Source organism: Nomia melanderi, chromosome 5 (genome assembly GCF_051020985.1).
Source record: "Nomia melanderi isolate GNS246 chromosome 5, iyNomMela1, whole genome shotgun sequence".
Taxonomy (NCBI): Eukaryota; Metazoa; Arthropoda; class Insecta; order Hymenoptera; family Halictidae; genus Nomia; species Nomia melanderi.
The window spans coordinates 7,351,254-7,378,907 of NC_135003.1; the positions used below are offsets into that span (position 1 = coordinate 7,351,254).

The window sequence follows — 27,654 nt, forward strand, 5'->3', positions numbered from 1 at the left end:
TAAGAATTTTAGTTCTTCGGGTACTCTCGGTCATGCTGGAGCCTATTGGAAATGAAAATGTTTTTGTGTTGTATGGCATTTTTCAAGATAGCTTCTGAGAAGTTAAGTTTTAAAGAGTGGTTTCAGCCTTCGAATTTGAATTCGTTCCGTGAACTTATAAAGTTTCATTAACATTAGAGAGGGACAGCAACGTTCCTTTCAGTGTTACAGATTCAGAGGAGATGTTCACTTTCATGGACGAAGGAAAAATGCGATTCCCCAGCAACCGTCTCGCGTTTTATCGCGAGCGAACGCGAGATAATTTTTCATTGAGAGTTAATCCCGCTTTGTGGGAGGTTAAATTAAATTACCAGACGGACGGGGAACTTCCATAATTTTTCATAATTCTCGACTTTCTTGTCGCGGGCTTAGCGAGACGCCGCTTCCGCGGACACGTTTAAATACGCGTTTTTCATAATTTCGTAAACTATAACGGGCACGCGTTTACACTATAACATGCTTCTAAATGTAAAGTTGTAAGTCGGATATATTACACGTACTACCCAAATTCTTCTAACGGTGTAATAAATATTAAAACGTAATTTTGGTTAATTATATTTTTATTCGCGTAAAATATGTCGCGTTATATTACTATAGCTATGAAAAACAGCTCGAGATTAATTTTCTGAAAAACCAAAATGAAACTTTTATTGTGAATAAAATACAGATTTACTTTGACGGTGAAACATAATTTACAGGAAAATTGTGCTTGAAAAAATCTGACGCTATATTTTAAAACAATGGATTATTATACAAAGAAACATAGTAAGTTTACATTTTACATTGTAAACATTGCTAAATTGGAAAACTTACGATCACAGGAGTGAACATTAAAAAACTATTAATATTCTTGCATCTCGGAGGTGAATTTCTAAAGTATTATTTACGCGAATTAAAACTTAATAGTTGGAACTAATAAACGCTCGTTTCGGAAAGCTACTGAAATTGCTCTAGTCAAATATCTCTAGGATTGTGAGAAAGGTAAGTTTTAATCGACAGTCTCTAAAAGACTCGTCTAAACGCGGAGAATGGTCTCGTGGGTGGGGAAGATCGAAAAACGATTTTGCGGGGGAGGTGGCGAGCGAAGGAGCTTCCTCGCGCGTGCAAGATTTATGAGACAAAAAGAAAAGTTGATTAAATCCCTATCCCCCTTCATCGCTGTCGTCCCGTTCCTGTATTTTCCTTGTTCCGACACGGACCGTGAAAGTCAACCAAGTAACTTTCCCCTACTCTTTGTCTTCCGTATCGCGCTTTCCACCCCCTTGCCTTTCCTTCCTCCTCAAGAACATCGTTGGTAATTATTGAGCTAACTAGAAAGTCTTGACGCTTTTCTTTCCAATGTGGTATGGAAAACTTATTGATTAGAAATATAATTTCGGATAAATGCAGTAAGGTTGTGAAGTAAAAGTTTGTTTATATCATTTATTTGTTATTTTCAATCGAAAATATCAATGTTCTTAAATAAAAGTTGTAATAAATAATATATGAACATTGAAGTGTTAGTATTCAATATTTGAAAACGAAAAGACAGTAAAGAAGAAACTATCTACGTAAGTTTCCAATAAATTATAATATTTTTAAGTAAATTTGGAAATTCTGCAATATATCAGCTGGTTTGGAATATTCTTTATATTTATTCTCTAACGTTTTTCGGCAACACTTTCTTTGTTTAATTCTTCAAGCACGCCTTAAGGTATTAGTTTCATTTATTTCTAATATCTTGAGCAACCAGTGTCATTAATTACCGAACAATATTATCGAAAAATTAATCGTCGTTTAATCGCATCCCCTGCTTAATTCGTGCCCCTTCACCCGCAGCCGAAACTCGAAACCAGCAAAAGGAGAGAAAAAAAGGGGGGAACTCGTAGGAATTTCCTTTCGCCGTCCACCACTCAGCTGCCGCTTTTCCGAAACTTTCTGTAATCGTGATGGTGTGCAATGGATAACGAGAACTAGCGGCCGGCGCGCAGTCTGCTTGTACTGTAAATGAACAAAAGTTTCCGCGCAAAAAGCTTTGCAAGTATCGACCAATCCTCGGCGCACGGGTTTCAGGGAAAGGTGAGAATGTATACCGGCATTTTCCATTAATAACTGTATTGTCAAACCGGCTGTCGGCTTACTCGTGCGCACAGGATACGTTACGAAAGCGTGTTACACTGTTCAGCCAACAATCCAAACTGCCTTAAGGGTAGCGGTAACTCATGGTTTCAAAGACTCATTAGTGCAGTCCTTTGTTTTGAAATATTAAAGTATATTAGGTGTCTCGATTATAGTAACACGGTCTAGGAGGGACGGTTTTCTTAGGAAAAGATGGTGCAAAATTACAGAATGAAATATTTAGAAGTCACATGATACATTTGTTAAATTTCCATACTCCTTTACATTTCTTTATATTTTCTTAAACTTTTAATGATTTTTTACATTTTCTCACATTTTTCAATATCTCTACATTTTTCTATATTTTGCAACGCCTTTATCATATTTTCTTGTATTACTTTACATCTCTTTCCATTTGTTCAAACATTTGAAGAATACAATTCCTTTATATTTCCTTGAAGAGTTCCAAGGCACATCAGAACTCTGGACTCTCTGAGAGGGTCCTAAAGGACTCCAAGGATATTAAGGACTTATATAGAATACTGATTTTAGAAGCCACTGAAGGTACCTAGAGCACATGAAGCACTCGAAAGTTTCTAGCCTTCCTGAGAGAGTCCTAGGACACTCCAGGGTCTCTAGGACTCCATAGACTTCCTAGAAGATTCCAAAGAGGATCCAATCCACCGAAGATCCTTACAGGGTAATAAAAAATTGTTACAGTAAAGAATACGTAACGCGATTTAACACTAAAAATGAGAACGATATTGATACAGTTTTCAGTTAATAAAATTATCCACTGAAAATTGTACAATAGGATTCATGCAACGTGACGAAGTAAAGAGAGGTAGAGAGAGTGAGGAAAAGAGCAGAATCCACTGGCTTCCAATGTGGGTTAGCTCGCGGCTTCACGCTTTTAACAACGCTATCCGTTATCTCGAGAAATGTACGGGCTCGAAGTTTCCTGGTATTTTAATACCGCTCGATAATTAATTATTCGCCGGTAGTCCGACCGCGCGGAGAATGTTCGAAAATAGCTGAAAGTAATCCTATAATGACCGGATATAAGGGCAGACTTTCACCACGTTTTTTTTCGCTCTCCGCGTTCACCTCTTTCAATTAAAAGCTTCGTCGTACAACCGTCGGGACATTGCTCGAAACCCGAATTCCATGGACCCGGAGTTTCGATTTTATTTCGAAATACCTATCACCGTGTTATACATCCTGAAACGAGAGAACCACTCGCACACGACTATACCATAATAGATTAAGGTCGAATGAAATGAGATTCATTATCCCGACAAGGGTTGCGGGGCGAATTCATTTACGTGCAACAAAATTTGTGTTTGAGCTTGAAATGAACTCATCCTTGAAATTTTGGAAATTAAATCGTCCCGAACGTGCGGCCGAATGCGGGGACGTTTTAATTAAATTTTATGTCCTCGCATTGTGAATCGATTTTAGGAGATAATTAATTCTGCTGTATATTAAATAGCGTGCGTGACTGCTTCGTCGATATCAGAAAATATTAGATTGGCGCAGGTGAAATATTCTTTTTCAGGCAATATTCGAATGACACGTAACTACTTCCGAACGTTATACCTTTCATCGAAATAATAATTTCTACATAATTCTGTATGCGTTCCTCGACGATTAATTAAGCTCATTGTATCATCGATTAATGAAAATCAATAGTATTAGAATTTAAACATTCTTTATTTTCTATACGATCTATTATTTAATAAAATGTTTAATACAGTTCCTTATTCTAACTTTTTAAACTCTTTTACTGGATTAATTTCAAATTGTTCATTACTGATGGAAGATTACTCTTTTATTAACTCGTTACAAATCTGAATTATTTAATAAAGCAACGTAATTCTTATGTAAATACATGAACCAAATGATTTTAAAAAAGACCAAAAATGTTTCTAATGCTTTAAACATTTAATTTGCTTTCGTTAATATTCAATTCGTGAGATAGGGAGATTCTGCTTGAGGATGCTGTGCTCGAATTTTGTTAGAAGGCAGGCATCAATCTTGAACGAGCTGGAAACACTGCTTCGCACCGGGCTGAATGCGCTCGATCACGTGCACGACGCCATTATGATAATGCACCCGAAGAAATATGATAAACCGGGCGTGGCTCGGGTAACGATTATCATATTTCATCTGACACGGTTTTTAACGCATCGAATAATAACTGGTCGCGGATTGTATCGGCGGTTCTTGTCCGCGTTTCGCTTCTCGCGTCCCGAACGGATCGTTTGCTTGAAGAATGGCCTGCCTGCTAGCTTTTTCTCCGCGGAATAAATAGAATAAGTAACTCGAGTAAGTTTTTCTTCGCGTGAAATAAGTGGCTCAGTGTCACTAAAAATTCTTCTTAGTTTCCAGAAAACTGTACTTTCTGGAGAAGACAAATGAATTAACAAGGGAAAGCGTTTTACTATTTGGAAATTAATTATTTCTTTTTAATTATTTTATAAATATTGGTCAAGATTGAGAGGTTAATTTATGTTTTCTGGTAAAATATATCTCAATGTATTTAATTTCGATAAATAAACTGGATTTGTCATTACACGTGTATTACATTTATTGTTTACTTTACCGGTGAAATCATTTTTACCAAAATAGAATGTGTTCATTCGCTGCAATTCCAAAGTAATGTTTGACAACACGATTTATCGTGACTATCATCCGCGATCGTACGATTTCCATAATTATTTGTCGGTGTATTTTACGTCTGGTGTTTCGCCGTTGTTACATCGGCACTTCATGAAATTTTCAATAACGAGCGTATTATGTCGACAATGATGAATCATGATTATAATGACGTCGTCGTTGTAGTAAATCATGCATTAATGCAACCTGCATGTATAATAAGGCAAAGTAGTTGCCGCCGACGAAAGAACTGTCATCCATATTTATTGCCACCGGCGTTTCTGTTTTAATTTATTTAAAACGCAATTATTAAATCCCGGCGTTCTTCCCTTCGTGGGTGTAATCATTCTAGTTTGCTCGATGGCACAAGGAAGCGTCTTCTTTTCTCTCGGCCAAAGAACTCGCTAAACGATTTCCTTAAGAGAAAAAGAGGTCATCCAGACGCTGATTGTCTCAGCTGGATCCTTAACTTAGCTGCTAGCTGAGAACTTGCGATCTCATTTACTTTTATCTTTTACAATTATTACATCCTTCAGCGAAGTGATTAAAACATAAGTAATCTTTGTTTTACGCAATGAAAATACACGGAAACATATAAAACACGAATATAATAATGCCTTTGATAAAATTTAGTATTCACTAAAAATAACCGAGGAATCAGATTTCACTGTGTTTATTTAACAAAGAATTCCATGTAATGTAATTTCATATAATTTCTACATGATTTCCTTTGGTTTTGTAACATAATAGGTGTCCTTTTCGCAATATCCAAGATTTATAACTTCGAAAGTTAGTCTCAAGAACTCTTTACAGGTCGTTCGTTCAAGAATGCTTCAAACAGTGTACCTTCTTCCAGTGACAGAAACCAGACGCGAAAAGACGAATTAAGAGAAACTACAAGAAACAAAATTCAGCTCTTCTTCTATGTTCTTTTCCTGTGTCATAAATTGCTCTAAGTGTTCCTTCCTGAAACTGCAGAACTTAAAGGATCGTGTAACAAACTGCCTTCTACGCTTCCACAAATCAAAGCTAAACCTGCGAACGCCTCCCACGTATCGGAATAATCTACAAGAAAACAGTCTACCCAAAACTCGAAACAAAGACAAATAGTAGTTTACAATTTCCCTTACCCACTGAAATGGCAACATCGAAACTCTTGTATATACATGATTTCAGAAACACAATACGCATTTTACAATATCTCCTCTTTAAACATTCCTTAACATGCGTTTCAATTGTAGCACCGTGTCAGATATTTTCAGAATTCTTCTCAATGAAGTAAAAACTAACACAATCAAACTTGCCAATCCAATTTCCCCTTTAATAAGTCACCAAGTTAAAACAGCAAATTGGAACTTGTCTGCCTTTTCTTGGAAAATCGTCGTTTCGCCGTCGATATAATTTGTTTCTGAAGTATTTTCGACTGCCTTATCCGATTACACTCCCGATTGTACCCGTCAAACTGTTTTTCTATTGTTTCGACCTAATAATTCGGACGAGGAAGGCTGCACAGTGTTTCAAAATTTGTCAACGTCACGAGCGGCGAGTCTTTTATCGAGTTATAAGCGTATTAGGTAAATGCGACGCGCCCGAGATTCTCATTGGCCAGGCACAAGGGACAACGTCGATCGTAAACCCATAAATCCCATTTGATTTTCCGGCCGTCAATTTATTACACGGCTGACGTCGCGATCTAATTTGAAGCGGCCCCGTGCCCCGTACGTTCCACCGCGGAGAGGACACCGAGCCGCATTCCGAAAACCACAGCAACAGATGCGATGATTTGTGGACAGCGGCCTGCATCGTTGCACCCGTGAGCCTGATGCACCTTGTGCTCTGGCGATGCTGCGGCCAACGCTGACGAATCCTCGCAGCATTCGCCCAGAGAACGAAAAAATGCACTCAAAAATGTGAAATTTTGAAACATCTCTCTCTTTTGGTGACATCCTCTTTTCTACAGGGTGTATCAATGAGACAATTACTACATTTTTACAAATTCTGTTGTTTAAAAGAAGTAATACATTCTGTATGTTATAATAAAGATTGTAATAATTTAGAAAATCAAAATTGGAATTAGCTATAGCTTTGTGCTTCTTTCTAGAGGGTATATAAATGTGACATCTATTACTTCTCTAACGAACATTCTTGTTTGAAAGAAGTAAAATATTTTTTACTTTTTAATTTAATTTTGTTAATAGTATACAGTAAAAACTATACTGTTGAATGATTATTAGAATGACCGTTAATAATACAAGTCTCGAAAACAAGAATATTTATATAAATCGTGATTATTATTATTACAGGAATTATTTTCTTTGTTCTTCAAATATAATTGTGAACGGTATTTATACAACTTGAAAGACAGATTCGCTCGTCGAAAGTAAGAAAAGGTAACTGGAAAGGACAGCAATAAACAGTGATCACTGGGGAATTCTATTTTCCAAACGTCGTGGTTAACTTTTCGATTCACCCTAAGGGTAATCCACGCTTCTGTGCAGGGCTGTTTGTCTAGAGACACGAGTGACACCGTTGTGCTTGGTAAAAAAGGTGCGCGCACACCGACCAATAATCACAGCTACGGCTGTTCCCGCGGGATGGTACCTTTGAAAGCACAGTTTTTCTCTGTAAAGGGCGGACAAAGGTCAAAAGATCGGAAGACAAAGGGAATGACGGCCGATTCAATTTGTTTGCGCATGGCCTTATTGTCTCTTTGCTGATAACCATGTTTTTTTCTTTATCGAGTAAACAGTGAGCAAGCGGTCGTGGCTTTCATTTTTTTACTTGTTGTAAAGGAGACAACTGACTCCTTTTTGGTGTTCAAATAGCTGTGAACACGGGACAAAATCGGGAAAAAACCTAAAATGTACAAAAGGCTAACAGAAAAATGGTGATTCAAAGGGCAGGAATAGTATTGCAAATATTCCTCTGATAAAAAGTAAAAAGCGACTGAAGGCAATTAAATGATATCGAATTACGTAATATTTAGAAGGTTCCAATCACGTTATATAATACTATTATATAGTCTTTTGAATCAAATGCAATGAAATAATGAAATAAACTTACCTGAACGTACTAATAAAATAAACTAACAGTATAATTACTTTGGAATTCTTTGGAATGTAAAAATGTTAGTGAATGTACATCACAATTTTAAAGCATTAAGATCAAAAGCTTGAAACGGTTCGCCACAGATTTTGGAAAGCTCACGTTTTAACGAAAAAAATCACATTTCTCGCATGAAATATATTTTTGCACTATGTTGAACGTTAGGTCTGTTCAAAGGGAATTGTTCATGCACAAGATATTTTTTAATATTTGTAACCATCGGAATATCGTCGGCGTCACATATAAAATATGTTTATCTACGTCCGTCTAAAAAATTCATTTTCGTTCCAGCATTTTTACGTGCGTATTTCTCCGGGACCGATGTAAAGCTTGGTTAGGGCTTGTAAGTTCCCCGAAGTCTTCGACACAGTGATCCCAACACGAGCCACGCGACTCTTAAATTCTACTTTCCGAGGTGACATAATAACGCGGCCAGATAATCTCCGTTACACAAAATGAAACATACTCGGTGCGTAACTACAAACATACGCTATTTCTCAGTGATTTCCAATTTTCGCTAGCCCGTATCTTTTCCCTGGCTGTCACCAGTAATATAAAATGAAATTTAATAAAATGAGAAAGTGAGAATACTACTGAACGAAGGAAGTGGGACAAAGAGAAGAACGTTAAACAGAGTTAATCGAATAAAAAACACAGGGAACAGGGAGTACAAGTGCAGATTAAAAGAAAATAATAACAGACCCTTCTGTTAAAACTCGACACAATGTAATTAGAATTTTAATTACATTAGCTTTATTAACGTATTAAAACATTTTCTATCGTATGAAATTCCAATAATATTCAGCAGCACTTCGTTCCCATGAACAATCGAAAATTATACGAACTCCCTCCATTAAAATATTTCTTTCGCGCATTGTGTATTCAATATAATTTTCATTAAACCGATGTTCCTCTATGCAAAAAACATGCAGATAAAAGAGAGTTCGCCAAGTATCGAAAAACGGAAAGCACGGGAATGCCGAGTATAGAAATAAATTTGAAATATTGAAAAACAGTGAGACCGAATGAGAATATGGGAAACAGGAAGTACTTCAGTCGAGAGCAGATGATGAAGGTGGATTTCAGGGGGTACGTGGCTGCAGTAAACCGCTGCGGTCAGCTTGCATGCGCAGGCTGCAACGGGTGGAACTAATCCGAGCCGGCACTTCTCGTATTAGATGATATTCCCTAACATTGCTAATTGCGCTTCGTGTGGCACTACGAAATATGTGGACCACCTTCCACCTACGGCCCGTCCCTCCAACCTTCTAACCCCCCTGGTTCACTGTGCAGTTGCGAATGGAAGGACGAAACTCGATTTCGGCCGTAATCAGACCGAAGTGCTAGGATCGCGCGCGGCTTGCGCGTCAAAATTCAGGGCAAGCGTGCATTTAAGGAGCTCCCCGCCGTGAATAATAATTCTTACCGATCCTATGTCCTTTGAACCGCTTCACGCTCGCCGTGCGCGCTTTTCCAAACCGGAGTATTGCAGAGATTGTGTCTCGATTGCAACGAGAGTATTCAATCGACGTATCCGATCGAGTGTACTCACCATTGAGTGGATATACCCATCCTCTCTCGAATGCTTCGACACAGTTTGCCCGAATACCTATACAATCTCCAGTCACACTGCTCTGTTCGCCACAATTTTATTACGGCGCACCGGGAGTGTTCAATTTAAGTTCGAATGCGGATCCATTACGATCCCCGATCAACGCGGAATTTAAATTTTCATAGGCACCTACTAAAATCTTCGGAGAAGGTTTAATCGTTTAAATTACACAGACTCGGCTGTTGAATTCACGTTTCTCTTTCCGTGCCGATATATCATTCCCCAGCTGATATCCAGACAACCTTTAATCGAAATATTATAATCCTCCGATTCTCGTCACACGATTCAAACGGGTATCTGCGCGGCAAATGATAGAATCCATAATTGTGCTTGGTTCATTGAAATTTTATAACTTAGACACATTTCAATACTTGCCCACCTCTACGATCTCTCACAGAGAAAATTCCCCTGACACTGAAAAAGTTCCGTCTCCACGAAACTAACCTCCTAAAATCTCTACATTAGGATACACGAGGGAAACGATCGCTGTATTTGTCGTTTACGAATCAGTTACGATCGGAACGTGAAGATCTCTGCGAATCGACGCATTTAACCAATTAACTGTTGCGATGTCTTTGAAAAGTGTGTACCTAAAATGTGTCGCAAGAAGCAAGTTAGCTATGTTATGACGAGTATACTCGTCCTAACTCAAAACGTTATCATTTCTTCATGACAAGTATACTCGTCAAAGCCAGGTAACAGGTTAATTACGGGGTCGCCTGATGGCAAATCGGGTCCCTATGTGTCCCCTGAAAAACCAGTCGGTCTCATTTGCTTCCGTCGTGCGGAAATGCGCGCGCGATCGGAATGTATTAAACAGGCGCGGCGGGGCGGCCGTATACGCAAAAAGGACTTGACAGGAAAAGTTTTCGCTTTACAGGAGCGGGGCAGACACGACTATCGAGCACGCCGGGAGAGTAGCTCTCTATGTTTCCAATCCCCAGAGCTTTTTCCAGAGCAACCGAGCAAGGAAAAGGGTACATCATTCAACCCCGGGAAAATAGAGCAATCTTGTGACACATGGGAAATCCATGCATTACCCCCCTCCCCCCGCCCTCCGACAACTACCACCCTCCCCCTCCTGTTCCATCGACATATGTATATACGGTGTGCAGTTGCTCACGAATGCATTGCATTTTTGCCCAGAGACTGACTTCAGCGCCGAAAGAGCCGCGATCAGCAAATGGATGCACTCGCCCATTCATGAAACTCGCGTTTGATGGCTTAATGACAACAGTCAAGTGTTAAAAAGCATCATCCCAACTCATACCCTTCTCCCACTCCCACGTTTTAACAATTAACGATTAACTTGTCGGGACACATTGAAACGGTTCACCGCGGGGAAAGGATTCACGGTGGAATATTGGTTACGGGGAAAAGGTGAGGATACATGTGGTTTATCGATGGCGTAAGATTGAAGTTTTATGCGTTTGTTATTATTTGTACCGGTGGCTTTGTGGCAGACGCGTGATTGTGTGGTTCGGTTGATTTTAAAAATTTACAATTCAAGGGAAAACGTGGTGGCATGGTTTCTGAATTTTTTTTTGCAAAATGATTGAATTGAATGGTTTAATCAGCAAAACGATTCATAATTTTGAAACGTCGATATTGGTATGCTTGCGACATTAATGCACGGTAAGAGAATTTTTGCGAGCAATATATTTACTTAGTGAAAATATGTGCATCGATAAGTGAGTATTAAAACACGACTTTGTAGCATCATGTTTTATTAAATTACTTATATAGTTTCAAGTATACACGTTGGGAATGAAGTGTGCGGAGTGTGAAATATGCAAAAACGCAAAATAGCACGAGAAGAATGAATATAAAGCGTGCATATGATTCCTGAACGAGTGGGATCGAGTGGTTATAAATAAACAAAAAGTATGAGCGTGGTTGGAATCGATGGAAACATAGTCGACAGTTATGCACGAACCACGAGAGAATGAACAAGTAAATACGACAAACTTAATAAAATAACGTTCCCTTTCTTGACATCCAATAACATACTAAACTATAATATATATTTCTACCATCACTTCCCAGTTCTCTTATTCAAAACCGTTTCAACATCAATACCACTCCTTAATTCAAAAATAAACTCGATAAAGTTAAATTATCTATTCAACACTTCAAGCACGACAAACTAACACATTGGGACATACATAAACGGGGTCACAAAGAAATTCCATACAACTCGCAAAGGGAAACAGAACACCAAATACAACCGTACCGATCAAAGCAACAAATTCAACGAAATCCTACAATCCATTTTCATTCCCACGCAGCTTTCCGTAAACTGAAAAAGCAGAAAACAACACAACATTTCTACTACGGCACTGGACACATGAAAATGTATTCGCGAATCGAAATCCGATCGACCCGGCGCATATTCATTAAATACGTAATCTGAGAATATTTAATCGCCGCTCAAGAGTTAATCTCCCGGCGGGTGTACCGTCCCGTTACAAAACCGTCGCATAAATTTTTAACACACCGCGCGCGACTGGCGCATAATTATCATCGTGTTGTAAATCGTATTTCATCCGTTAACGTTATAAACAGACCGGTCCCTCGCGGGGGGCTGACGACGGGAACGCTTTACATCCCTGCGTACCAACACGAGCGCGATTGGATAATTACTAATTATCGAATAACGGAGTAGGTGTATCGTTAATAATCATTCAAATTAATGCGGTCGCGAAAGAACGATACCTGTACGATCCCTCGTACCAACACGCTCCGCGGCGCAATTCCGAGCGGCGAAAGCTAATAAATATTTCGTAATTGCCGGATAGCCGCGTCGACGAGCGGCACCGTCGCGCGGTTCCTGTTATTGATTTTTAATTTTAATTACCCTCCCCCTCACTCCGCTTCGTTTCGGTCGCGCCGCGTCGTTGCAAGGAAACGCGATACACGCGAAATCCTGGTGTAAACACATCGACGAGCGTGAGAGCCTGGAATTTTTTCGTTTTTCTCGTATTATCCGCGCGAAACGTGCGCTCCTTTTTTTACACACACACACACACACACACTCTCTCTCTCTCTCTCTCTCTCACGCGCGCACGCGTGCGCGCGGCCGACACCATGAATAATAAAAATGAGAATGAAAATAATAAAACCGAGGGGAAAAAGAGAAATTGAAATTCAGCCGTAACGCGTTGGATCGTTGGTCCGACTATCTCTCGATCGAGGCGATTTTAATAAAATTTTGTAACTCGACCTCGGACAGCGGGGAGGAGAGGGAGCGCGGATCGTTTCATGGGTTATAACGTTTAATACAAATATCGCGGGGCGAAAAAAAGGTAATTTATTTTATGCGCCGCTCGAAGGAAAACATTAAATGGGATAGCGGCGCGATGTTTTTCCGAATGGAAATCGCGATTTATTTAAATAACCGGGAACGAGGCTGGCCCGATTCTGAACGCGTATGGGAGTTTTAATTAAAATTAGCGGGGGAGCGGATGTAAAAGGACCGGTAATAAATCTTGGCTGAGGGGAACCGTGAAAAATTAATTATTTGATTCGAATTCAGAATGATAGTGATAGATGCGAAAAATGTTGGACGGAGGGTTTGATATGTGGAAAAGGTGTAAAATCCGAGGTAAATAATTGATAAGATTTTTCATTAGATCCTCTCCTACGAAATGTTCTTTAGTGTTAACTTACTAGTACAAAAATTAATAGTTACGTTCTTTGTTGAAAAACGAAAGTTTTTCGACATTCTTTGAAATTAAGTAATAAGAAAACATACATAAGTTAATAAGAAAGACATTCTCTTTCAATATCTCGCGTATTGATGCAGTACACAAAGTTTAATATTATTTATCAAATTTTATAATTTTGTTATATCAAATTAATTGGTTAGTGACCACCTCTGAGTCACCTCTCGAGTTCAAAGGGATAAATAATATAATTATTTTGTTCATTTTATAATTTTTGTCTAAAATGCCATGAAAGAAATATATTACGATCATCTTATAGGAGCACCTGATATTATCAATTCTTACCTTTAGAATAAACGTACACATAAAATAAGCATCAAATTCTTTTCTTCTTCTAGTAAATTACGAACGATGAAGTAGTTTTATCCAATATAGTTACGAAAGAAATTATGGGACGAAGGGTTAAGGCCGGTTTACATGGCAGTAAATCGACTCATCATCGGTCGTCCGGTTCGATGTGCGGCAGTCCCAACGACAGCCCCGATGTATATAGGTACACAACCTTTCACCCTTTAGCACGGCGCGTCGAACCCGCGAAGGAAAAGAGAGACTCCGTGTTCTCGGTCTCGATACGAGCTGAACGTCGTCGCCGCGCTACGGACGCGGGCAAATCGGTTTTGCCCGGGCCGATGATGACGTTGGAATCGAGTTACGCAAAATGGATTTCACGTTAAATAACTATCGCGCGCACCATTCCCGCGCAACGCACCCACCGATCGTCCAAAGAGCTTTTCAGACTCGTTGGAGCTTATTACGGGCGACGTTATCGAACTCGGTAGTCTGAATCGCACATAAACCACGCGATAGATATTGTAAAGAGGGTGTCAGTATTATTTGAAATTACTTTGAAGCTTTGATTTTTTATGGAGACTTAGTAGATTGAACAGTATCCTTGGATTCGGAAGTAGAGATTTATGGTTTTGACAAAGTTGCGAGAATGAGTTTAAGATTTGTGGAAGTACGGAGATGAAAGAGGAGTTTATTTTATAGTTGAATCCTTATGTAACAAATATTGATATTAGTTCGTTTATTGTATTATGGATTATTTGTAATTAGTGTTTTAAGAAGCTGTCGATGAAAATATGTTTCCTTAATACTAAAACTACCGAGAAGTTAACAATAAAACTACCAGACGGGTCAAAATCACCCATTCCTTATGTCTTCTTTTTGCAATTATTAAAAAGATAATGGATTGTTCTCAGATAAATTATTAAAGAAACTTAGATTTAGCAGTACGAAACTGAAATGTAAACTGCTCGGTACTTTTAGTGTTAAAGTGATTTATTTCTAATCTGTTATAAAATTTAGAACAATATGTATCTTGAGATTCGAAGAGTACCCTAGTCTTGTATTTGTGCGGATACATAAATCTAATTAAAAATCTTTCACGAAACCGCCTTCGTAATTCGAATACTAGCAAAATAAAGATTCTGTAGTTTTAGTATTAATAAAGTAGTTTTTCTAGAAAACATCGATCGATTTAATGTTGAATATAACGATCATGATTTAATGATCCTCCTCTTTCCGTGAAAAAGAAGAAATGAATGTCGAAAACTCGTCGCATTCCTCGGAATTTGTAAAAATATTACGGCCATAAAGGATTCAACTGATCATAATAAATATTATTCGGAAAGCGCACGAGGAAAAGGCAACTTTTCGGGGCCCGCGCGAACATGATATGTGTTCAATGACTTTTATTTGTTTCGACGTATTTGAGATGAGAAATCGGCGGGAACTTTGCAATAATTTCAGTGCTATGCGACGGTGCCGCGTGTCCGGTTGAAATTTGTCGATGTTTGGGGACTTCGTAGACGGCAATGGCGACGGAATATATTTGGAACGCATCGGTAGTTTGTTTAATTAGATTTATGGCGAAGTCTTTTGGAAAAGTAAGAATATAGAACGGTCAGCTCGCAAACCGCGGAAAAAAGGATTGGGCTCATGAAATTTTTGGCACAGAAAACGAGTGGGAGTCTGGGAACTTTCGCTTTGCCGTAGCTCGCGAGTCGCACTTTTTGTTTCGACGTCCGCGAAAAAGAGTGCGCGGGTCGTATTAATTTACGAAAACTTTGAAAATATATCGTAATTAGCTGCGACCTTTCTTTTTTCATAGCTTTTCGTTGAATATACTCCCGAGTGAGTGGAAGGATAACGGAAATATACTTTGTTCGATGGGAAGTTTTACTTTAAAATACAGTATTGCAGAGGATCTTCTCGTTTTTACGGCGAAAGAAGATACCATGAAGTTAGAAAAGGATTAGGTAAAAGAAAAATACGGTGTACCGGCTAAGAAATTGTTTCAAGGACGTTAAATCCTGCAAAGAAACAACAAAACTTGAATTGTTCGCTTGAATATTACACTGGTACTTAAAATTTCCATAAATGAAATGTGTAAGGTTAGTTAACATTCATAATATATTGTATCTGTTAATATTATAACAATTTAACGCAGAATCCTGTTCATGATTTAATAGTGGAATTCATAAATGTTGGCATTCATAATTCAATCCATTTGCGCGGAATTACACTTTATTGCATCCAATTATGCTGAATACACAACTATGTTTATCGAACATTATCATACACTTTTTCGGCGTATATATGAACACTGCACAAATGGGTTAATATTAATACTATATATATTCATGGTTGTTTGCATTGGAATGTATAAATCCGATACAGCAGACATATCAGTTACATTGCTGAAGGCATTAGAAATTCAATTTAGCAGCCGATTGTTACTAGTGATGCACAACCTTTTACGTATAAAGGATTACATGAAACGTCATAGATCAATCATGACTATTTCTCTGGATAATATTGTCTTTTACTTTCTTTATTTAAATCGTCATTAACTTAATTATTAATTTTTAAAGTAAACGTAAACCTTTTCTTTTCTACTACATTATTCACGATAAAGTAGTTCTATCAAGCACAGTTGTAAATCATAATACAAGGGTTTAATCGACTCAAACTTTCCCTAAATAATGTTCATAAAATTCAATATCCATCAAATTGACTTCTAAAAATTACATTAAGTATCTCAAGTGCAGTTGTTAAGAAAGAAAAGGATTCGCGCGAGTGATCCGTGGTCCTCGAAAACGTTAAAACGGGCTGCGCGCGTTTCTGTAAAGCCAGTTATCGCGATCCCGCTGTTTCCTTGGAACGACGATGGTTTATAACAGCTCCAGTGGCTGTGCTTCCTTGTACTTATTCGAGAAGTTTGGGTGTTCCCGTTGCTGCCGTTGCTGGCAACGACGTCGAGGAGTATTCCCGTTGCAAAAGCAGTCCTGCTACGGTTCGTTAAACCGTAACAATTAAACCAGCGGGGAGTCTTCGGCCTTACTGCTCTCGATTTTTAGCGATTCCGGCGTTAAATGCCTCGCGCGCCGAAACACTAACAGAATATTTAATTTATACTAATATTTGCTCCCCCGCTTCGTCGTTTACGCAAATGAAACGCCTTAAAGAGCGAACGCTCGCGGTACTGCAAAACGGAAACGGCGTTTAGCTACACCAGATAATTTCTTGTTATAGCATCAGTTTGAATACTATTGCATCGTGATATGAAATTTAGATTTGCGGTTATTTTAATCCTTTGCAGTCGAAAGTTTTGCATTAGAAATATTCAACATTTTCCGATCAGGTATAGACGATATTCTTTGAATTTAACTACTGAGAAACACACATAAACTAAGAAATAAAATGATTGCACTCCAATATTTCACATACCGATACATTGTACAAAGTCTAAAATTATACATAAGACTTTAGAATTTTGCTATACCAGATTAAGTGGTGACTGAGAGTCACCTCTCAAGTGCAAAGGCTTAAAATGAATTTAATACAGATGAACACTGACTCATTTCTTTTAGCACTTTGTAAGATATTTTTCAGAAGCGATTAAAGGTATGTTTTCTATACATATTTTTCTACAAAATTTTCATCGCTTTTTTAAGTTTAAAAATATGTAAACGTATTGAAGTTTGGAAGGTTTAAACTGTGGACTGTAGAATTATTTTACAATCTGAAAACCTTTAGTTATAGAATTTATGTCTTGGAACTTTCAAGCAGAGTAGTTAAGCTCTTAAGCTTTATGCGTCGGGTTCGTTAGTCTTTTTTAGTCTTTGAATGTTTTATATTCAACCTGTGAGATTCTGAAAATTGAAACTTTTGGAATGAAGAATTTTAAATTATGTAGATTTTTATTCATTGAATTCTTGCAGTTCCAAACATTGAACATTCGATTTTCCTGTTCTAACGGCGCTGATATTTTGAACTCTGTATCTTGAAAACTTCGAAATTTGCGAACATTATCTTTTGGGGTCAACGAAGTTCTTGAAACTTCTAAAGTTCCTCGAGCAGCAAAGTCTTCGCACTTAATAAATTCAAATCCTCAAACATTTCTATTCTACAAATCTCTCGATCTTTGTGATTTGTTATCAGTCTTTCAGAGAATAGTCTCCAGTTGTTATTGAAGAAAATTGAGTCATCAGTCGCGAAACAAGCACGAACAGCCCAGTTACATTTATCTGTACACACGATCTCAAGTCAAGTGTAGAATTATGAGTCAGTGTGTTTTCGCGAGCTAGATGTCGAACCAAAGGTGTAAACCCGGCCCCAAACATTATCGTTAAACCCACGCAACAGCCAGGGATGCGAAATTGGACGCAATTGGTGTTGATGGCGCTTGTTGCGGTATTATTTCGTGTCGCGCGACAATCCAACGTTCCCAATAATAATCGCGGTCATTTTTTCACAATATTTCGCAAAAAGAAACATTAACACTGGCCTCAAGTCCGTATGTGTTCACGATTTTTCGACTATACACAAGTTTTCAACTATTTGATATAAAGAAAATATAATAAGAAGAATCATAAATACAAAATAATGGAAACGAAAATTATTTGGAGACATTCGATGTTAAGAATGCATTTCTTTGTACACTTTGAATAACATTTAAAGTTTGCGCGTTTAAAGTTCAATTTCTCTTCAAATTGGAATGTAACGAATTTTGTTGAAAGACAGCTACACTAATGAGTTTTTTGGTTATAAACGATATAAATTCGCTGTAGAAATTGTTTAGAAACTATCGGAAACTTTGGAAATTTGCTTTTTTGCGAATTTGATGTTTCCAGCGAAGTGTATACAGTGTTTATACAGATTTGTTCTCAGTTTGATTCATAATTAATAGACCTAACGCGATTCTCGTCCGAGTTTAAGCTGAATCTGACCGAAATCTACTGTGCATTCTGTTAAGCCAATAAACTCGATTGGATATTAGCCAGGTGCAGCGAAAACTTAGCGCTTGGATAATTCATGGTTAAATACACGTGAACGGGGTTATTCCGAAACAACACCGCGATATAATCGGCTACCCTTTCATCTGAACCTTCTAATTTTCCTTACTTTCCTTAGTTAATCTCGTTTACAAATCTATTAGACACGTAAATTAGTTCAGTAAAACGTAGTTATTAATACAACAATAACCAATTTATTAATACCTGAAGATTGTAGATTAAAAATTCATTTCAAAGTTCGTTGTGATCGAAATAATCGAAAATTTAAAGATACACATTAAATGTTACACTATTTTAATTTCAATCAAACCTGAAAATATGCTTTCCTTAAAGAAAATTTTTAAAGAGAATTTTGATAAAAATCAGGATTACCCAACTAATTATTGAAAAGAGTTTCAGAAAATAAATGAAGTTCATTTATGAAACTGTGATATATAAGGTAACGTTCAACGTTTTTCCACAAATGAAGTCGAATTAATTTAGACGTGTAATACTACAGAAAAACGTATCTTTATGACGCTTCGTAAACTTTCTTATTAATCGCATCGTGAATAATCATGCGTATAACAACGTCAATTCGATTTCAGTAAAAAGGTACTTACTCACATAGCCAACTGAGGATATCGTACCACCGATACGTCATCGTTACACGCTCGTATCAACAGCGATTCCGAAGCGGTTACGCGTAATTAATTCAGAAGTCGGTTTATCGACCTTTGCATTCCGGTAAAATGAATGGCAGGAGAATATTCGCGACAAATTAAACGGCCGAGCAGTAAAAGTAACGTTTTCGTTTAACGCTGATATTGTAATCAGGTAATGGCCGCCCTCGTCGTAATACGTTGTCGGAATAACAAATCAATCGGACAAACGCATCGATCTTTAGCCGTGATTGCAATATGCAAAAAAGTAGCGAATATAAAATTAACTTAAAAGCTTACTCGAAATATGAAATTATTCAACGTTAGACATCGTGGTGCGATGAAATTACCGCCATCATAATACGGGATAAATGCAAACTGCGCGCTACACCGCATTGATTTTAACATTCGTGAGAATTTATCGAAATACATTGTGGAATATGTTTTATTAAAACTTCCATTACAGTGATTGCTATGCAACACGTGATCCTTGATTAAAAGTATTTTATTTTGTAAACCGATATATGTTCGTTTAACTACAACGCAGAATACCGCAGAATGTAAATGAATTTTCCCAATTAATCGAACTTCTGACGCACTGATTTTATTGTTGAAAATGGAATGTCATTCATTTTGTTTGTTCAGAATTAATATTACATAATGTAAGATTAGGGATTGTGAATATTTTGATTAATATTCTGGATCCCCTTTTTCATGTGTATTTTTTGATAGGAGAAATAATTCAAAATGTCGAAGGAAACATCTATCATCCTCTGCTTCCTGTTTGCATTATAACCCAGTCGATGCAGGAATCGATTTGCTAATCGCAGGTTCCTGCGACGAACCAATTTCGCTTTAATCTCGCGTGTAAGTAGTATGATATATTCAAGCGATAAGAAAATATATATTTATTCACAAACTAATTTATAACGTTAATTATAAAAGTGCAAATGTATGTCTCACATGTTTGTACGCTTTTTATAATTTTTCTAATTAAACTTGACAAAAGCAGAATTGTTTTTACGATGCAAGCAAATACTATGTCCAAAAAATATAATTCATTACATAATAAATTTAATTTATAAATATAATAATGCTTTTACTGATTCAAAAGAATTTTTAATTTAAAATACAACAGAATTACATATGATATTTGATAAGAAAATAAAAACTATGTTTTTCAACCGTCAGTATGGAACTGCATTCCACATTTTCTCACTATCCGAATTCCAATTTCAATCCTAAAGTAACAAAATCCTAAAATAAATTATTTAAAAGTGAATTCAACAAAATTCAAGCTTAAAGAGACTCAACAAATACATACGTAGCTTCGATTCTGGATTCGGCACACCAATTTATAAAATAGGAAATTCCTATAAACAACCATCGTTCGATGTTAACTTATTTTTCAAGGAACATAATACGACGCGTAAAACTAGTGGGAATAAGGAAATTTGAATTAAATCGAGGATTGTGTTTTTATGTATATCAAACAACAACATTATTCTCTACCGTTTTTAATGTAGCGATTTTCATGCGCGGGCAGCGTGCAATTTCTGCGGCTCCGCGGAGAAAAAAAATCTGCTTTAAGCGAAGGGATTTAAAATTTTCGCTGGCGGGAGACCTTCCGTTATTTACTCGGCGGTAGACAAACGACGGGAACGATCTCATTTTTGAGCGAACGCGTTCGCGGCGGATTGCACGGCGGAATTGACCACGAGGCTGATCATTGAAGCCGTGGAGGCAAGCGGAATTAGCCGGGTACAACGCGTATAAACATTAAAGTGCGCACAAAAGACTGGCGTAATCAAGAGTTCCCGCGACGCTCCCCATGAATTCATGGTGTATTACCTTTTTGACGAGGGAAATTGTGCGGCCGTACGTTTGTTCCCAAACTTTTTTAATAAAGAATTTGTTGCCGGCAATGAGGCTTCCCTTTCGCCGTGGAATAACAAAAGTTCCACGGGTTATATTACCTCAGTGATAAATTGCCGGGCGTAGTAACACAAAGACAGCGAACAGATTCTCGGGGAACATTAGTCTGCATGCGCGAAACACGGGCCGGGCTTTAAGATATAAAAGCTCCTTCGCGGGACACGAAATACGCGATAAAAAGCACGCCGTGATGTTGCTGAATAACAATTGCTGCCACGTTAAGGAGGGGATGCGTATGACGAAAGTAAATGAGTATTTAAGCATACGAAATCTTGTAATATTTCACTTATCTATCGCAAAAGATTGTTGATATCAAAGAGAATAATATAGTTCAATTAGAATTGAATGAAATATTAGTACACCACGTTCACCGAACTTTTAAAACAAATTTCTTTCATTTGGTAACAATATTTAGTACAAATATTATAAAAACCATTACAAATATAAATAAAAGAGTAATAGGTTTCTATAATATTCTTCAATATTATTTGAGTAAGAAATTCCATTAACTATCCATAGAATATAAATATACACCTTATAGAAGAAATTATAGAAAAATAAATCTATTCTACATTTCACCTTACCGTTTCACATAACCTCACTTTTGTTCGGTTCGCGCTGCCATTTCACTGATGCTCAGCCGAAATACGACAAATAGTAACCATCCCCCACACCGACTAAAATTCCCTAGTATCTTCTTGCGTTCGGCATTAAGCCGGACAATGAGCTCGAGATAACTCGAGGAACAATCGCGGTGGAGGGTACGAAATATAAGTAACCCGCTGCGAATATCGGAAGGAACCACTCCGGGGCGAAAGTCGATGGAGAGGGCGAGGGGTAATCTGACTGTGATTTCTCCCGGATATTCTTTGGTTTTAATGGATGGTCCTTAGACCAGAAGGGTGGAGAAGGGGTGAGGTCGCTACGAGTGTACTTGGCTGAAGTATCCCCGTGGCCAGGAAATGAAAAAATCATTGAACGACAACGAGGCGCGCGGAAACCCGTGGAACGGGGCGATGAAAGGGCGAACGAAGGGCGAAGAACGACGTCCACGAAAAAGCCAGAAGTGACTCTCCCGTCGATAAATTACAAGCCTCACAATCCGCCCTTCAAAGTGTGAACGTTTCAGCCCATGAAATCTCACGGGTGAGAGAACTTTCACCGCGAAGAATTTCGCTGAGGGTCAACACCGCGCGCCGCTTCCTTCGATTTAATTTAGCGAAACAATTGAAGACGGAGAGGGAACAGTCGGAAACCTTCGTGTCGCTGATTAATGGTCGAATTTCGATTTTTAAATGAATTCACATTTTTCTGGAGTAATTTGTAGAAAGAGTTGGATGGAGTTTGTACTGATGAACTATCAGGTTTAGGACATATGAAGGTTAACACTTTTATACTCAGAATTTGATACTCTATCGATCTATGGTACAAAAAGGAGGTCATTCCATTTAAAAATATCAAGGTGACCTTGAAATTTCTGAAACGCCTCCATCGACAAAAAAAGTACGCACCTTGTAAGATGTGCTCTCTGATGCCATTTAAATTCCATATTTCAACGTTTTCATAAACTCTACCATTAAGTAATTATTCGAGGTAATCGATATAGGTGCCTTACCCTGTATAAGGGATATTACTTATTATAAATATATAATTTCTAATAATTTCTAATAAGAAATATGTATGGATAATTATTATTCGAGATTATATAAAGGACTCACATAAAATCGTCTGAAAATACTAAAATAAGAAAGATTGTAACAACGATTTACGAATTGGCTGTCTTCTGATGAATGAATGTTTCTGAAGCTATTTTTATGAATGTAGATTGGAAACGTGGAATATATGAAATATTTGAGTCTTGCAGTAACTTTCGAGCGCGCTCCAGTGTTTAGTATAATCAGACCTGGACACAGCTGGCGACTTTCTACTCTGAAAATTACGAAGAAAAGGGACCATGGGTAAGCGAGTGGACATTAATTCGGAAGTTCGTGGGGGATGCACGAACTCTGGAGAATGTCGGAGTTTGAAACTGCCGCAGTTAAACGGCACGAGTCATCGAAGAACGGGGAACACGTATCCTTCGGTTCAAAGGGAAAGTTACATGGTCGACGGCATTGTAAGACATTCGTAATCCACGGGAACCGGGATCGGCTTAAGAGGTTCTTGCGAAACGCGCCGCATCTGTGTTGATAATCAGATTAAAGACGATTCACAGCTGTTTAAAATCTAACCAAAATTCACCCTCGGTGTCTGAACACTTATGCAATTTCAGGTCTTCAAAAATGAATCTCACGTACACCCGATATTAAACAGAAAAATATGATTTTTTCTAAACCTTTCAATATATTATAGAAAAATATAAATATAATAAATATTACATTTAAATACTTATACTACAGTGCTTCACACAGTTCAGAATGCGATTACCATAAAAAATGTTTAATACGCATTGAATGGTAATTATATCAGATATATGCACACATAATTTATACAAAATTTTATATTGAAAGGACTTATAGAACAGCCAACAAATTTCCTTGGCGATACAAAGTTTTCTCATGGTCAGAGTGCAATCTTCATTGATGCTAACAAAACAGAACGAAGAACAAATAGAAGACTAAACCGAAAAGAATTCTCTTTACAATGTTCCATCGTCCGCGGCAAATCGTCTAAGTCACTCTAAGTAATTCCTCCGTAATTAATTCCCAAGCGTCGGGTTCTAGAGAACAACGGCCGTGAAAGCCGGTTCTGCGGGAAGAAAGGAAAGTATCTTGGAACAAACAAGACTGTTCGTTACGTGACGCGATGGAAGAGGTTCGCGGGTCTTGTGAGCCGATATTGAATCGGTTCGCCGTCTCTGCTACGGACTCTGCTGTCTGAGGACTTTGCCGTTGGCAGCAGCATTAGGAAGGCGTGGTTCGCTCGAGGATAGGTTCCTAGCTGGCCGAAGGATGCACCGTATCCTACTAAAACGATGCTTGATGCGGTTTTAACTGTCTCCGCTGACACTGTCATAGAGATCCAATATTCCAGACTGTGCCTCCGTTGTCCCGCGCGACAGTTTTTTGGCGTCGAGATATCGATAGAATTTTAATGAACCACCGACATCGCCGACATCTTTCGTTGCTCGCGACAGCTATCGAAATTTAATCCGATCGTATTTGGTTATGATAGACGCTGGGACCTATTTATGAAGGGTTTGAGTACTGAGAGAGATTCAGATGCAATTCAATTAGTTCTTGTAAAGATTCGGAGGACGCGTGGTATTTATTGATAGAGTAGATTCGAGATTGATGAAGTTTTGAAATTTCGAAAAGCTTGGAAAACAATGTTTAGTGAATTATCATAAATAATGGTCATTTTAAGAATTATATATGTTCCTACTTAACACTAACATGAGCTAAGGAACAATCAAAGTAGCTAACTCGCCATATCTTATAATGATTATAAAAATATATTTCCTCAAATTTTCGTAGTTCTACCAAATTTTTTAATTATTATATTACTACTATATTACTACTTAGATGCGAAGTAACAACATTAACCTTATATACTAATTACTGAACACAAAAAGCTTGAAGCTGACTGTTTCGCCTGTTCAATCAATCCCGACGATAAGTACCTCATTATCTAAAAGAAATGTTTTGTTTCCATTTCGCTGTAATTCCAACAGCACATCGTTAATTTATTGTCCGTGAAACGCAGCTGTCTGAAGAGTTCGAGATCGCGGAGGGAATCCATCTCATTCAAGTGTTTGAATAATTAACGAGATACATACTTGATGGTTTCCTTTGATCTTTTCTCAGCGATCCCTTGGTAAGAAGAAGCCCGTAGGTAACCGAGCGTGTTCTATCATCGCCGGGTTACGTGGTTTATATCCGCAACCGCGCGGCGCCGGTCATTTGCATGCTCGAAATTACGAGAGCCTGACGGGATTATAAAAAGCATCGGAGGGCCGAATCGCGGCCGCAGCTTTTCATGCCCGGCTCACGTGAATACACACGTCTACGCGCGCCGTCCATTTCATTACATCTGTTACGTCGCGTCCATTGAATGTAAATCGAGAATATCGCGGGCCGCGTCCTATTAATAAACAACATTTATTCCCGCACGGCCCTGGAATAATAACGAACTTATTTATTCGCAACGCGGCGCGACGCGTTTGACGGCGGAACAGCCGTTTGGGAATAAAAATGTATTACCTTCTAACGAGTCGCGAATCGAATTTTCCGATTGGAATTGAAGTATTGTCGTGATTACGACATCGCGTCAACAGTTTGATATTAAAACGAACGTATGCAGATCGTTCCATATGGCGCGAGCGGATACAATTTTTGGAATGAATTTTACCCCGTTGTTTAACTTGGAGCTTCAAAGACGATAACCCTGTCGTCGACCGTTCCGAAATGTTTGAATCTTTTCGAACATGTTTGAAACTAATTAACAAGTAAACCAGTAATTCCGAATGGACCTATAAGTGTAATATCATGCACGAATGTTTCAGACTATTTTATTATACACGACTCGAAACTTTGTAATATTATGCAACATTAATATCAGCATCCCCTAAAGCCAGTTCTACGATAAACGCGACAAGAACAGCTACGTTCGTTCCATTTAACAATTTACATTGGCCATTCAGCCCGACTGTACGATATAATGGAAAAGATATTCCATATATAAGAAACAATGTAGCGGTTTCCACCGATATTCTCGAGGAATAAGAATATCTGTGCGGTAGTGAGAATATTACTATTCAATCGATCAAACGATATTGCGAACGAAGTCGATTATGAGGGCGAATAGACCGGCCATTTCGTGGATCAGGAGGAACACTGATCTAGGAGCCGAATTTCTCGGTAACCGCTGCAAGATATTGGATTTGGTGGCTGCATCAATGTGCGCCGACCACTTTGCTCTGAACGGAATCCTCTTTAAATTGCCCAGTGCACGATAGGGGTTTGTGTGCGGTCTGTTCCGCTTCATAAGCTTGACTTCTCATTCTTCCCCTATTTTGTGCGCATTTAAGAATCCTCGCGGACTTCTCTCTCTCTCTCTCTCTCTCTCTCTCTCTCTTCTCTTCTCTTTTCCTCCCTCGAGTGTCATTACCGCGAATAGAACTTAAGATATCTTTCTTCCACCGGCTGGATCTCGGTCGTCTAATCTGAGATTACTCAACGGTAACCGTCTTCCACTTGTTCTTCTAATTCCATGTTCCTATTATCGCGTGTAATTTCAAAATTCATTAGAATATATCCGAAATATATATTATAGTTATAGATAAATGTGTGTTTTAGGAAGAAATACAGCATCCTTACCTTATAGATTTATATTGCATGTGAAATTTCACAATTAAGTAACGTTTCAATACTAAATAATAAAGTACCACATGAATATACCTATTCCTCCAGTGACCAGTCAAATGACTGGTTACAAAATAAAAGGGGACAAGCTAGGCAGTACATATTTCTTGGTAGAAATAGAAACAAAAGAAAACAAATATTGAAAAACCGTTTAGCTGAACAGTACAAGAATCGATACAAAGTAAAATGAACAAAAGAAAAAACAAGATTCTTCGATCAAATTTTGAAACCGGTCGTCTGACCGGACGTGGTACGTTTAGTGTTAACCAAAGTTGATACAATGTTTAGAATAAAGGATTGAAAATTCAAACTCCGAACATTGAAATTTCAAACTCTGCAGTTTCGGTTGATCAAAACTTACATTTTGCCATCAGAAAGCAATTATCCTCCCCAACAGAAACAATTTACATCCGAACCGCGAACACTTCGGACGATCTTCAATCCGCGGCATTTCCGCGCCTCTATTTATCACGGGCGCATGCAATTACCCAGTTCGTGGCAGTGCGATTCGCCGCGCAAAGCAATTTTCGAGAGAACCGTAGGATGTACTATTACACTGTCCGACTCGGTTCTTTCTCTCCAGCAGCACACGCGGTTTAGCGGTGTTGCCCGCGGGCTGCATCTGCGGCGGGCGAGCAAAGTAAACAAACGAATATTTATACCTTTGTAGTCACCGTCGATGGGGGGGAGGGAAATGTCATGAATTACCGGCTCAATAGTTGTACTCCGCATACGCGCGACACACCAACTGCCGACCAATGGTAAAATGTAATATCATTTCATCCTCGAAAATATCCGCGAGAAAGTCGCTGTCCGGGCCAGTGGAGCTCAACAGCTCGAAACATGCGTGTCAATGAATGTTAATTAAATCAAACGCTGGAAGCTGTCCGGTTCCTCCTGCTTTTCGACCATTCTTCTATCGTTTCAGTCATTTCCCTTTTACCTATTTTTCCTCTTTAGTTTCTCCATCATTCTTCTTATTGATCTGATGCTGTTCTTTTCGTTCATTTATTGGAGTGAAAATATTACTTTGATTCATTGTAGCTTTTCCAGTTTGATGCATTTGGAGAGCTCGTAATTCGATCGCTAACGTGCGAACAATAAGTATAATTATAATTATAAATAATAATTATTGATATTATAATTATAAAATGATAGAAGTATAAAATTCAATATCAT

General features: G+C 38.2%; 1 protein-coding gene across 3 annotated transcripts in view; it reads right to left on the reverse strand.

Moving 5' to 3' along the window:
• Fas3 (fasciclin 3) overlaps window positions 1-27,654 on the reverse strand; it is a 442,301-nt gene that overhangs the window by 34,557 nt on the left and 380,090 nt on the right. The window lies entirely within an intron of this gene.